Here is a 13,424-nt window from a genome sequence, read left to right on the forward strand (position 1 = left end):
TACGACAACAATCACGAGGGTGGTCGTTCACTGCACATGCACCAATTCAGCGCGTACAGAACAAACGAACTGTAAAGTAAAATTGCGAATGATATTTCTACATTTAAATATATTCAACGAGGTTGCAGCTGTAGAAAGGTCAGACAAAATATCAGTCAACAACGCACGTTACGATGAAATCGGTTATGTGAAGTGTGCAAGAAGGAACTGCAGATACTGCTTTGAAGCGAAGGTGGACACAACAGCTAGAGTAACTCAGCGGGACAGCCAGCATCTCTGCAAAGAAGGAATGTGTGGCGTTTCCAGTCGAAAACCTCTTCAGTCTGAGGAAGGGTCTCGAACTGAAGCGTCACTCAAGTTATTTGGGTGTATCTTTAGTTTATACAGAGACCATGAACTACAGTCCCCAGTCACTGACCCAATCCCTTAATCCAATTTTCAATTTCGTTCCAGGTGTTTCTGGTAGGCCCTGGTGAAAATAAAGTAGAAACGCTCTTCTGAGTGGTCTTATTTACATTATTCTGGGGGGAAAGATCAGGCGGAATCCTAGGCCCTCTGGTCCTCGATGCAACTATTCTAGAAAGGGTATCTGTGTATCTTCCTCTAATGATTTTATACACCTGTTTTGGATCACCATTCATCCTCCTGCTTTCCATGGAATAGAGACGCAGCCTACTCAACCCCTCCCTACAGCTCACACCCTCTACTCCTGGCAACATCATCGTAAATCGTTTCTGAACCCTTTCAAACTTGACAAAATATTTCATATAACATGATGCCCAAAACATAACAACAGATTCTAAATGTGGTCTCACCAACGTCTGATACAACTGCAACATGACCTCCCAACTTCTATATTCAATACTATGATTAATGAAAGGCTAAAGTGCTAAAAGCCTTTTTGTCCACCTTGTCGTGACAGCTTTTTATATCGTTCAAGGAATCTTTCCTTCTAGTCTCTATGATTGAAGACAGGGATTCAGGGGATAATTGAAACGCATTGTTAAGCTCTCCACGATATATTTAATGCCGTCGAAATATAAATCTCCCAAACTCAGCCTCTTAATTAATAGTAAAAACAGTAAGATATTCATCCACACTCTTTATTTGTACAAAATATATTAGTATCTACTCCTGTATGAGCCAGCCCTGTTTCAATCACCTAGGGATGGGCCTACCCAATACCCTTTTAAAAGTGTTTTGTAATTATCAACATTTCTAGTTCCGAGCCTCTAAGCTCTTCGTGAACTTGGCGTATTGTTATATATGTGACCATAACCGAAGGTTCATGAGTTATGCCATGAAACTAGTTTGAGATTCCATGTCTACTCTGCTTAACGAAACATTAAAACATAATATTATTTGCAGATGTAACCATCCTATCCAGTCACAATTTGTAGTCACTGAACCCGTTGGCTAAGACCAGCGCCATGAGGATAACTACCTTATTAGAGCCGAGCCACCTGAGGATGTAGCTGGAGCCCCCTGGTGAAAATAGTGTTAATACCACATCAATATCACATACTTCCCTGTGCTTGGCCTGGGAGCGCTTATGTGAAAAAATCCTTTATAACTCGATATTAGAGGGTGAACCCCGCCAGAGTGGTCCCTATTGCTGCAGTAAATAAGATGGGAAAGCACGTTGGGCACAGTTAATGGTCCTATAAATTAATTTTGTCAAAGACCCATTTGAAACGAACTCCAAGCTATCAGTTATCTGTGCCGTATTAGATGTGATAAGTATTTAAACAACACTTCCCCTTTCCTGAAGAGGAAATGTAATGCTTTCCTTTATTGGTGCTATCCCAGAAATGAACTGGAACACAGACATGAATTGGACTGACAGTCCGAGGCGCAGGAACGGTCCACTCATAATCTATGAGTGAATAATTGATTATCATACAGAGGCTGGTTTCCCGATCCACAGGCTAAACCAGCAAATTTTATGTTAAGAATAACCGTAAAAAGGTTGTATTCTTACTCCCGACAAAGTGGGAAGCACAGCTGCATAGGACAGTCAGACCGAACGATGGTACTGAATACTATTCATCTTTCAGATCTATACTTGCCATATAACATCCTTTGGAAACCAATTGCTTAGCAGTACCGAATGTATCCATTTTATAATGCTTATACTGGACATAGGGATTCAGTCGGGTTTGATCAAGAATGACTCGACACCCACCATCCTTATTTTGCTTGGGAAATATATTAGACACAAATTGCTGAGGCTGATGAACCGTCTTTTTTAATTACACCTTTTGTGAAGAACATTTCAATTTCTTCATTTGCCTGTAATGTTTCTGGTTTTGAAAACACCAATTTCCGACTTGGTGTATGTTGAGTGGGTGGATATTATTCATGAATAAACTCAATTCGAAACCCCTGAATGCTGTCCTGCATAAACGGATCTGATGTTATGCAGCACAATCCATTGTAAAATAATATCCCCCCACTGGTGACTGATCTATAAGGGATATGCCCTGGACAAGTTCATCTGCTCATACCTCCATGGTTGCTGGGTTCTTTTGCCTCCGAATTTTAGTGGGATTATGCACTGGTGTACGCCAATGGCGCAGTGATGGGAGAGCCCGGCTTGGTCCTTGCCCCGCTCCAGCGTCCCTGAACCGTCTGAAGGGTCGACGAGGCGGCAGCCTGCTAGTCGGATGTGCCTTGATAAGGCCGACCGTCTTCGCCTTGTCCTTGACTTGCTTGGCCAGGTCTTCTGCAAACACCAAGTTTGGTGGCTATATGTTTGACGATCTGCTCCGAGCTACAACTTCGGATTTAACGTCGGTCTGATGGCATTCTTTCTCAGGCAGTTAATCTCGAAGTGGGCATTACACACCAGGCCCAATGTATCCTGCTGTGTGTCCGATAGTGGTGCCCGTTCGACTGACCGCCCAAAATGCCGTTATGCCCGATACGATTAGTTTTAATATTTTCTGCAACCTTAGTTCCTGCGATTGCATGGTTGCACCCATTTGCCCCCAGATAGACTGGTTCATGGTTGGCATTCTGAGTGAGGCACAATTTACAGGTGTTTCTGCCATTATGATTATTGGAGCTGGTGAGAGGTCATATAGTTGATGTTGTTAGCCAGATTCCTCCATTGCCTCACCAGTTCCTGCCGGTATGACGAATTTGCATGCCCCATCCTGCACACCTGGAGCTATGCTCACGCGCCTTGGGGTATGTTCCTCCGCTGTACCTCCAACTTCAGGGGCAGTGCCATACTGCCCTGGATCTCCCTCTTCTTGCATGAGGGAGGCTTAATGCAGCCCTTGACATGGCGCTGCTGGTATGGGCCCCCATGTAGACCCGCTGAGGTATGGTTCCTCCTGTTTGGTACGGGTCTGCCCGGTATAGATCTCTGCTGGAGGTTGTTGCCGCGGCTGATGGAGTGGCCCATGAGTATAATACATACGTTAGAAATCGTCATGGTCAAGCATCCTTCCCATAAGGTGCTCCTTTTGTCTTGACTCCCCCAGACGTCTTTACGTCCCGAAAGCCATTCCTGGCCATAATACTGAGCCTGCCCTGAAAATAACTCTGGACAATTTATGTGCTTGGATCCTTAGCATTGTACATATTTACATGGTTAGATCTCATCCATTTGTGTGTTGTAAGGCCACCTGGACCTTTCATCCTTATCAAGGCGAAATGCTATTGTCGTACAACACATGACCCAAACACATGTTGTCATTATCATTAGTACCAACAAGTGTTGCCAACTTGTAGATAGTCCCCTATTTCCCCTGACCTCGACTTGGGTCTCGGATCTTCCTCTGTCCAACTTCCATGCTCTCACCAACTTCAGTGATCTGTTTACTGTCTATGAAGGCGTGGGGGTTTTTCCTTAATAGAAAGTTCAACGGCTTATTTTAATGTCACCCCTTAAGCGTGTTTATTCCCGTCATTTATAGCATGGGGAGAAATCTAGCCCCTTCCGGGTATTTTCCACCCTCGTTTATTTTTAGTTGGTTGGTTATACTGACCACTGGTACTCCCTTTCATAGAGGAAGGATTTTTGCACACCCTGACCAGGTGCTGCAACATATCCTACTGGAGCTTTATGCCTTGCTGTATGCTTTCCAATGCCTCCAACCTCAGAATCTACCTCTAACTAAGGATATAAAGCTCTTTTGCTGGAGGATATCATGCTGGAGCTGTGCTCAAACATCCTTGCTTGGTTTTATGCCTTGAGGAATGCTTTCCAATACTTCCAACCTCAGTTGCAGAATAACTATGCCATTGTAGGCTCAACCTCTTTCATGAGGGAGACATAATGCAGGTGTTTCTGCCGTGGTCCCCCAAGAGGACCCGTGGATATAAAGCTCCTGTCCTGGAGCTGATTTTCTCTGTACAGTCCTTACCTGAAGCTGCTGCCACGGCCCTTGGGGTGACCTCTTGTGTGTGAAGCTCCTCTTGGAGCCTGTTGTGATGAGCATCCCTTCTATCAGGTGCTCCATCTTACCAGACGTCCTCCATGTCCGATCAATTCATGAATATGTAGTAACTATAATGTTGAAATGTGAAAATCCTTCGAGAGAATAATAGGATTTTTAGCAATAAGGTTCACTGTGATGTTTTGTTTAATTTCTGGATCATTAGCAGAAATTTCAAATCCTAGCTCAAGCTTTAGCCGTATTCTGACTGACCGAGAAATCCCGGTCCATTGATCCATCTCTTGTTGATTAAGAAGCGGTCTGCTGTTGTCCTCGATGCGCTTCATCCGCAGGATTTTCATTTGTGTTAGCATATTTCCATTGTGGAACATTAGTAGCACCTAACACAAAATAGATTCTGTTTACTACAAATGTCAGGAAACGTTTGTTCTTATAGTTGAAGTATTTAAGCGTTGTACTCAATTCCTCTTGCGATGAAGGCCAACATGCCATTCGCTTTCTTCACTGCCTGCTGTACCTTCATTGACTGATGAACAAGGTCCCCCAGATTCCGTTGTACTTCCCCCTCGCCTCTCGCTCCCTAAGGTTCATATGTTCTCCTCCTGAAAATCATTCCCGCATTCAGTTGTCAGTTGCTTTGAGTCTGTGCTGTTTTCGCGGGGATTTCCAACTAACTCCCTGCTCAGCGTCTGCCCTATCAACTTTGCTCTGTGGATTGTAAACAATAAAGAGATTGCATCTGGTATTCTCACACTCATAGAGCACGTGGACCCATCCTAAAACTGTTCCCCATTGGACACCCCTCACATCAGAAATCTGTTAGATTTGAGAACGTTCAGAGTCGGTATGTCTTCCCCGTTCCCCAAACAACCCCATCTGGGGAACTCGTATAAGCCCATCATTTTCTGTTTATTAACACTTGCGACGCACATCAGTGTGCACCCCAACACTCTGGTGCTCCGTTTATTTTATCCTTCTACTGGTGTGCGTGCATGGCTGACAAGTCTCTCATTTATTGACCATCAAAATCCACAACCCTTCTGCTTCAGAAGTGCATCAGTCTGCTGTCTCGGATCTCACACCGGACCTGTCGCCCTCCGCCAACATACCCATGGGCCATTTTGCAAGATGAATTTAGAAATGAGGGTTGCTTCACTTAGACGGACATTGATGTCACAGATCCCAATTTTCGACTACACTGATTATTCCTGGGCAAGGGATATAAAGAGCGCTTTTAGGATGCTTTCCGGCCGTGAAAGTCATGCTTGTCCCCGCTCCATTCAGTGATCCAGCCCTCAGTCTTTCCGGTAAATGAAAGTCATCACCCCATTTTGCACGCAAACAGGAAGCGCTGCCTAGCTTCAGAAGAACAAATATTATTCCGTGTTTCCCAAACGCCTAGTGGATGATTTTGTTCCGATTGGGGAACGGATCTCTCACTGGTTTAATAAAATGGTTTAGGTACGGTTAATATCAGGAACGTCGGACTCAAACGGCAGTTAAATAACTTAGAAAGAGAAAAATACAATAAAAACAATCCTTTAATTCTGATGGCCGATCCCGATTAAATAACATTTAAATCCACCACGTTATATGCGTCCTTCCATTCCAACGTGCATATCCAAACCCCATGCGGTCCAGCTATCTGCAGCTTGACATTGATAGTTGGCGCTGTCACCAACTCTCATGTCCCGAATTTCCAGCGTAAAGGTCATGTCCGCTTTATTGGTCGACACGACACATGGTCCCCCTGCGATGACCCGCTGCAGCTCTTCCACGGGCTGTGTCTGTTAGAACACGGGTCCAGAGTGAAAACGGTATGAACTTAGCGAACAAACCCGAAAGCGGCAGGAGATCGTAAAGGGCTGACACTATTCCCGGTCACCCTGTCGGACACTGGGTCATCGAATGCCTGAAGACGCCTGGCGATTATACACACTGGGATAAAGAGATGGATCACAATATAAACATTATCTTAAATATCACATATTTGTTTAGTTGATAACAAGAGAAAAGGTCATATATAGCAACATAGAAACATAGAAAATAGGTGCAGGAGTAGGCCATTCGGCCCTTCGAGTGGTTCTAAATCCATTAAAGTACTGGAAATGAAAAAAAAAAGCTGGCTGAAAATACTGTTCACAGAATCAGAGACCCAAGAATAAAAATATTGAAAAGTAAATTAAGTGCAATTCAGGAAGCCTTTGAAGTATTCTACATGTGGATTATGAAGATCCAGGACGCAGCCAAACCCAAGTAGACATCTTTCTGAATTCATTAGATTTGCCCACCTTAAAAGAGGAACAAAAAATACAATGAATTGAGACATAACAGAGGGTGAATTAAACATTGCAATTAGTAGGATCAAGCTGAGCAAGTCACCAGGATCTGATGGTTATTCGGCAGAATGGTCATAGCTGACAGCAACCAACAAGACTACATAAATGCTATTGAAAATCCTTGGGCAAAATTGACTCTTAAAATGTGGAAAACAGTTATAACAGTATAATTTATAGGAAGACATTACAATCCTAAATGGTGCGCATATGACACAGACTTTACTCCTAATAAATTAGCTAGTATGTTTAAAGACTGGACATTTAAAGGCATAACTGCTCTTTGTAACATTATGAAAGAAGGAAAACTGTTAAGTTTTGAAATGCTTAAATAAAAATTCCTGTTAGTAAAACAAGACTTCTATCGATACTTACAGATGCTGAACTATGCTAATAATAAAAATGTTAAAAAAATATAACGACGTCGAGTATAGGTTTGATGGGACTATTTAGGAAAGCGTATCTCAAATGTTTATAGTAAAATTATTTCATGTATGTATAAAGGGTGACTGAATCTTAATCACACTCAACCTTATATATTAAAATGAAATGGGAGAAGGAAGGAGGGATAATCATATCCGAGGAAGAATGGACAGCAATATGGAGGTGTCAATGGAAGTGTACCAGCTCACAAAACTGGAGGGAGTTTAGTTGGAAAAGGCAAATTTTATTACGCCTTCTCAGAAATCCCATTATGACTTTTTTCAAAAAAGTCGACTCCATTGTTACAAGTTTTATCTGGGATTATAAGAATCATAGACTAAGTAAAAAACATTTATGTAAGTCAAAGATAAATGGAGGTTTGGCTTTGCCAAATTTCTTGTTTTATTTTTGGGCAGTCCATATTAAAAATATGAATTTCTGGCTGGAAGAAATGGATCAACAACCCGATTGGTTAAGGATGGAAAAGAAAGACTGTTTACCTTTTGAAATTGGACCGATCATATTTGCTACCACCAAACTGCACAAAAAAACCTATAGGGAAAACCCCATAATACATAGTGGAATACGAATTTGGAAACAATTAAAAAAAGTTTTAAAATTGAAAAATATACCACTATGCCTTCCCATTGTAAATAATCCCTTATTCAACCCATCCTTTTTGGATAAGGGTTTCACACAATGGAAAAATTATGGAATTAAAAAGATTGGACATCTTTATGGGAAAGGCACTTTTCTTTCATTTCAGGAGTTACAACAGAATCGTGGACTGCACTCAAATAATTCCTTCAGATATCTACAAATTAGAGATTGTGTTAAATCTAACACACAAGTCTACAGGACTAGGGAACCAGAAATCCTTGATGAATGTTTGAAAAAACATCCTAACACTGAAAAATTAATAGCTTATATTTATAACACCCTCCTAAACAACGAGGTACCACCGACGGAACCATATAGACACACATGGGAAATGAATTAGGTCATCCTATAACGAAAGATTTGTGGGACGAAATTTTCAACATATACATCAATGTTCGTTAAATGCCAGGCATGCTTTAATACAATTTAAAGTCTTACATAGATTACACTAAAATAAAACTAAATAGAATCTTCCCACAAATCTCTCCTATTTGTGATAAATGTCTACATCTAGATGCTAATTTAACACATACATTTGCAAATTGTATAAAAATTAAACATTTCTGGACTGATATTTTTGAAATAATTTCAGAAGTTATTAATACAAAACTGGATCCAAACTCAAAATTTATAATACTTGGAATATCAGAGCAAAGTTTAACACTCACAACAAGCCAAAGAAATTTCCTCGACTACAGTATAATAACCTGGAAAAAATTAATATTAAAATTTTGGAAAGGCCCTACGACCCCCACAATTAAAATGTGGATTGTAGAAATGCCGGAGACCCTATATCTAGAAAGAATTAGACTTGTCTTAATGGACAAACAAGAAAGTTTTGATAAAATATGGGCTCCATTCATTAATTATCTGACGGGATAGATTGGCCCAGCACGAAAACCCAACTGAAACTTGAACTCAGGATTAGATGAAAAGTCATACTATATAATCTACGAACCTATCTCCAATGACGTATTATAATCCATTCCACATTTTTTGTGTTTTTTTTATATTTGTGACTCTTTTTTCTCTCTTTCTCTCTTTATCTATATAAAAAAAACCCCCACTAGAAGCAGAAGTAATCGACAATTGAACATTTTAATAATGTATGACTGATGTATATGAAAAGTTTTTTTACTATAATATGTAACTATACTTTATAATATGTCTACTTCTAATAAAAATAAAAATAAAAAAAAAAAATAAAAAAAAAATCCCATTATGAGAACTGGAGAAAATGTGGAGATTTAAAGTCCTCTGGGATTGCCCTATTATTAAAGATTTTTGGAGAGAGTTACATGATGTCTTACAATACATTTTTAGATATCAAGTGTCTCTGGAGAATAAGACCATGTTTTTTTGTATTCATACATGAAGACTGGCGGAAAAAAGACAAATATTTACTGAATATATTGATTGTAGCTGGTAAAAAATCACTCACAAAGAAATGGTTATCACAGGAGAGCCCAACTCTGAATGCATGGATGGACATCACAATGGACATTTATAAAATGGAGAAAATAACAACATATGTTAACTTAAAACTAGTTATTTGTGTGACGCTGTGAAAACTGGGTTAACTATTTAACGTCTCACATGCCAGACTATTTTTTTTACAATTTGTTAATTATATGGTAAAGAAAGAATCACTCCCTAACTGTTTGTAGTTTTTACTGTGCTCCTGTTTCTATATTTGTTTTGTACAATTCTCAAAAAGTGGCAATTGAAGACAAACATAAATGGATGATGTGTACATATAGCATTATACCTGAAACCCGTTTTATGGAAATGTGTTTGCCGTGGAATGCCAATAAAAGAGTTGTTAAAAATAAAAGAAAATAGCTCGCAACCGTGATGAGCCACATGTTGCATTGGTCTTTCTAACGAGAGGCCTTGACTACTGGGTAAAGATGTTTTACTCCATTTAGTAATAGGTCTGATGAGAAGTCTCGAGGAGGGGTGTGCATTGTGCGAGTCGCCATGCGTTTTATTTTAAACATAATGTCATAGCGAGGATCGAAGATAGACACAAAAAGCTTCCAGTAACTAAGCGGGTGAGCCAGCATCTCTGGAGAAAAGGAATAGGTGACGTTTCGGGTCGAGTCCCTTCTTCAGACCGGATAATCAGGGAAATGGAAATGTAATATACAGACGGTGATGTAGGGAGATATAGAATAGATGAGTGAAATAATGCAGTGACTAGTGGGGTGCCGCAAGGCTCGGCGCTTGGAACCCCATTATTTACAATCCAAAATTAAGATTTGGACGAGGGAATTAAATGTGACATCTCAAAGTTTGCGGATGACACTCAGTTGGATGGTAGTTTGAGATGGGATGAGGATGCTAGGAGGCTGCAGGATGACTTGGATAGGTTGGGTGAGTGGGCAGATGCATGACACATGCAGTATAATTTGGATATATTTGAGAGTATGCAGTTTAGTGGCAAGAACAGGAAGGCGGATTACTATCGTAACGGTGTCAGATTTGGAAAAGGTGTGGTGCCTTGTCACATGTGACAATAAATCATTCCATTCCATTCCATCCCATTCCATTCCAATGCATTCCAAATATGTACAGGTTGGTAGATTAATTGATATCTGTAAATTTGACATTGTTCCAAGTGTGTAGGATAGTGTAAGTGTACGATGTGATCGCTGGGTACGACCCAGTGTACCCAGGTTTTGTTGCACCTCCCCTTTCCCAAATCTGACACCATAACGATAGTAACCTCGTTCAAATCCTTAATATATATTGTAAATAACTGGGTCCCAGCACCAGTACCCCACCTGGGTACGACCTCGGTGGGCCAAAGGGCCTGTTTCTACACTCTTTCTCTGACGTCTATGTGCAGAAGATCAGCGAGGAAACAATGGCACTGAACTTGATCAGGTTCGCAGTGTGCGTCTGATAGGGGAGCCAGGAGAAATGGAACCGAAATATCCAGACGGTGATGTTGGGACATATAGAATAGACGAATGAAAGAATGCAGTGACTAGTGGAGTACTGGTGCTGGGACCCAGTTATTTACAATATATATTAAGGATTTGGACGAGGTTACTATCGTTATGGTGTCAGATTTGGAAAAGGGGAGGTGCAACAAAACCTGGGTGTGCTTGTCCATCCGTCATTGAACGTGAGCGTGCATGTACAGCAGGCAGTGATGAAATCTAATGGCATGTTGGCCTTCATTGCGAGAGGATGAGTATAGGAGCAAGGAAGTCCCACTGCATTTGTACCTGGTGAGACCGCACCTGGAGTATTGTGTGCAATTGTGGCCTTCTAATTTGAGGAACGACATTCATGTTATTGAGTGGCTGTGGCGTAGGTTAATTCCGGGGTATGGCGGTGACATGACAAAATAATGGGTGAACTGGGCTTGTATTTCCTGGAGTTTCGAAGGATGGGGGGCGATCTTATAGAACCATATAACCTTGTTAAATGATTGGACAGGCTGCATGCATGTAAAATGTTCCCGATGTTGATGAAGTCCAAAACTAGAGGTCCCAATTTTAGAATAAGGAGAGCCCATTTAGGACCGGGATGAGGACAAATATTTTCATCCAGTTATTTGTGATCCTGTGGAATTCTCTGCCACAGGGAATGGAGGCCAATTCACTCGAAGTTTTCAAAAGAGATTTTGCTCTTAGAGCAATAGGAATCTAGGATATGTGTAAAAATCAGGAACGGGGTACTGATTTTAGATGATCTGCAGTCATCATATTGGCTGGCGGAGCCGAATCGCCTACTCCTGCACCTATTGTTCTATGTTTTTGTGTTTCTAAGATATGCAAAAAAGTTTCTTAGGTTTGTACGACTTGTAGACTATGAGACTGAAGAAGATGATTTGGAATAAACTGCGACTTAGGTGGGGGAGAGATGGAGAGAGGGAGAGAGAATGCAGAGGTTACTTGAAGTGGGAGAAATCAATTTTCATACTACTGGGTTGTAAGCTGTCTAAGCGAAATATGAGATGCTGGTCCTCCAATTCGTGTATGGCCTCGCTCTGACAATGGAGGAGGCCTAGGAGCCAAACGTTAGTGTGGGAATGGGAAGGGGAATTAAAGTATTTGGCAAGCGGGAGATCGGGCAGTTCCAGGCGGACTGAGATAAGGTGTTCAGCGAAACGAACACAGAGCCTTCGCTTGTAGTCGCCCACATATAGGAGCCAACACCTGGAACAGCGGACACAGTAGATGAGGTTGGAGGAGATGCACGTGAATCTCTGCCTCAACCGAAAAGACTGTCCGAGTCCTTGGACGGAGGAGGTATAGGGACAGGCGTTGTAGCTCCCGCGGTTGCAGGGGAAAGTAGCTAAGAAGCTAGATTATTAACGGGAAGGACATGTTAACCAGTGAGTTTCGGAGGAACCGGTCTCTGCGGAAAACGGATAGGGTTGAAGATGGGAAGATATCGCTCGTTGTAGGATCTCGTTAGAGGTGGCGGATATATCGGAGGATCATATGCTTGTACGATGGCTGATGGGGTGAAATGTGCGGACTGGGCGATACTGTCCCTGCTGCGACTGGGGAGGGGAGCAAGAGCAGAGCTGCGGGATATCGAGAAGACCTCAGTGAGGGACTAATCTATAATGTAAGAGGTGAACCCTGGTGAATATAGAATGAGTACATCTCAGATGTCATGGTATGGAACACTTAAACGTGGGCGCAGATGCGGCGCAGACGGAGGTATTGGGAGTAGGGGATAGAGTCTTTACAGGAGGCAGAGTGGGAAGAAAGGTAGTCAAGATAGCTGTGGGAGTCAGTAGGTTTATAGTAGATGCCCGTCGATAGTCTATCTCCTGTGATAGAGATGGTGAGATTAAGAAACGATCGGGAGATATCGGATTTGGCCCAAATGAATTTCAGTGCGGGGTGGAAATTAGTTATGAAGTTAATGAAGTCCGGCAGTTCTGCGTGGGTGAAGGAGGTACCCCGAATCACTCGTCCATGTTTCAGGCGGTAGCTCTTCTGCCCTCTCAGCTGTCATTATGGATTCAAATCAGCAAATGAAGGTGACGGGTCGGGTTCACTCTGATTTACACCGATAGTTATTCATCAATCAGCGCTTAAAATGTATCCAACCAATACAATCCTGAACACTGATAAACGTCCATCCATTGTAAGACAATATTGAAAGGAGCACTCGGAGAACAAGTTAGGATATTTGGTTTCGAGCAGACTTCACTCTTTAATGTCAAAGGGAACATCGAACAAGTCAATTTGAATCGATATTGAAATGAACACTTTCAACAATCCCGAAAAAATTCCATAATTTCAATGAAGATGTGTAAATTAGTTTTCCTATGTCAAAAGTAACTGCCTGCAATTTCCTGGGATAAAGAGATTGATCACAATATAAACATTATCTTAAATATCACATATTTGTTTAGTTGATAACAAGAGAAAAGGCCATATATAGCAACATAGAAACATAGAAAATAGGTGCAGGAGCAGGCCATTCAGCCCATCGAGCCTGCACCGCCATTCAATATGCTCATGGCTGATCATCAACATATGTCTGTCATGGGCATTTAATTCCTATGTAATATGAGTTCTGCGAGCTGTTTAACGGGACCTTGCAGAGCATGTCAAAACGA

At 41.6% G+C, this 13,424-nt stretch overlaps 1 pseudogene; it reads right to left on the reverse strand.

The window, feature by feature from the left end:
* Nucleotides 1-3,544: 3,544 nt before the first annotated feature.
* LOC129695932 (U6atac minor spliceosomal RNA) lies at nt 3,545-3,683 on the reverse strand (annotated as a pseudogene).
* Between the last annotated feature and the right edge of the window lie 9,741 nt (nt 3,684-13,424).

The sequence above is a fragment of the Leucoraja erinacea genome, chromosome 3, assembly GCF_028641065.1.
Source record: "Leucoraja erinacea ecotype New England chromosome 3, Leri_hhj_1, whole genome shotgun sequence".
NCBI classification, from domain to species: domain Eukaryota; kingdom Metazoa; phylum Chordata; class Chondrichthyes; order Rajiformes; family Rajidae; genus Leucoraja; species Leucoraja erinaceus.